The sequence below is a fragment of the Sinocyclocheilus grahami genome, unplaced genomic scaffold (assembly GCF_001515645.1).
Source record: "Sinocyclocheilus grahami isolate Dianchi unplaced genomic scaffold, SAMN03320097.WGS_v1.1 scaffold1569.1, whole genome shotgun sequence".
Lineage (NCBI taxonomy): Eukaryota > Metazoa > Chordata > Actinopteri > Cypriniformes > Cyprinidae > Sinocyclocheilus > Sinocyclocheilus grahami.
In genome coordinates, this window is record NW_015506748.1 from 231,915 (window position 1) to 233,749 (window position 1,835).

General features: G+C 37.3%; 1 pseudogene; it reads left to right on the forward strand.

The window, feature by feature from the left end:
* LOC107571238 (COP9 signalosome complex subunit 4-like) overlaps positions 1 to 1,835 on the forward strand; it is a 9,683-nt pseudogene that overhangs the window by 3,591 nt on the left and 4,257 nt on the right.

Genomic DNA, 1,835 nt, shown 5'->3' on the forward strand with positions numbered 1-1,835 from the left:
ACTGTGTCTGTCACGCGACTCTGTTCCCCTTTCGGGCTCTGTGTTTACATTTATTTTGAAAGATGAAGCTCGCGATTATGGTAAGGGGCGTTACATTTCCGACGAGTGCTTGCGGTGTTCGGCCAATCACAGTGCACTGGGTCAGCTGGCCAATCAGAGGTCTTAACCGTGGCTTGTGTACTGCAAACACATACCAGCTTCATCACTGTGTCTGTCACGTGACTCTGTTCCCCTTTCGGGCTCTGTGTTTACATTTATTTTGAAAGATGAAGCTCGCGATTATGGTAAGGGGCGTTACATTTCCGACGAGTGCTTGCGGTGTTCGGCCAATCACAGTGCACTGGGTCAGCTGGCCAATCAGAGCAGACTGCGCTTGTCGGAAGGAGGGACTTTGTAGAAAACAAAGTGTTTGAGAGAGGCGGGGCATAGAGGACCTACAATAATGTACAGTATTTGAAAAAGAATGTGTTTTTTGAACATTAAAGCATCTCAACATATTCTGTTACACCAAATACACAAAATAATGATCTTTAAAAAAAAATCATATGACCCCTTTAATTTAACTTAGGTTTGAGGTAATTTATATGCTAGTGTGCACCTAAAGGTTGACAAAATGGCCATTCATCAGATATCTTAGTTTTTCTTTTCAGTTTTAAAAATGACCAAAAAATATTGCTGACTCATCTTGTATTTAGGGGCGTATTTAAATTTTTGTCCAATCAAATGTTCTAGAATTTGCAAAATTAGTATCAAATCGGCAAACTTTTTTATTTTGTCAGCCAAATTTCTATATTAAATATGGTTGTATTTCCTTGCAAACAATTCTGATAATTCTTAGTCTAATGAATGTGTTTTTGTGCCCTGTTTTGACAGATATCGTCAAATATTAGAAAAGGCTCTTCAGTTTACAGATGCAGAACAACTTGAGGCACTGAAAGCATTTGTTGAAGCGAGTAAGTACACCAATATTCAATGTGCTAGTCTAGGCCTGGGCGATAAAACGGTATCGATATTTATCGATGGTACACCTTCATCGATATCGATATAAAAAATGTTCGATATAGCGCACGATATAGGCACGTGCTATGAGTGACGCAGACAGCACACACAAACACGAACACATGCTGAAATGAGTGCTGTGTCTGCCTGTGATGAGGAGATTGTGAATAAAGAATGAATGTTAGTCAAATTTAAAATAAACATTTGCATTTGAATGTTAGGTGTGCATCAGGGAGCGTCATCAGTGGAGCACGAGATGCGGTGATGTTTCTAAATGCAATCTGTGTGATCGGCGCTTCGGCTCTTTGTATTAGGCTAAGCAATGCATAAACACATGATGCTGTTTTGTTCATAATTGTTTATGCAGTTTACAAAATTATATTTGATTTATATATGTTAATTTAGACATAATGCACGTTTTTATAGACAGTTATTTGAATTGACAATTAATGCGCTGCATTATTTTACTCATTGCGGCCTCCTGTGGCCTTGGGAGACAAGTCAAAAGTTTCCTTAAGACTTATTTAATCTGCATATAAAACATAAGAAAGGAGATATTTGTATATATATATATTTGTTGTTTGTCTTAATAAAGTGGGCAAATTACAAATACAGTGGTTAAATAAATTTTTTTTTTCTATTGCTGTTTTAAAAAAGGTTATAAAAAATGTCAATAATTATCGGTACCGAACGATATGAAACATATATCGTTGATATATTTTTTAGCTATATCGCCCAGCCCTACGCTAGTCTGATTAGATAAATAGATTACATCGTCTAAATCAGGGGTGGGCAAACTTCGCCCTTCCCGGTCACTTTCCTTTTGTGTTTAGCTC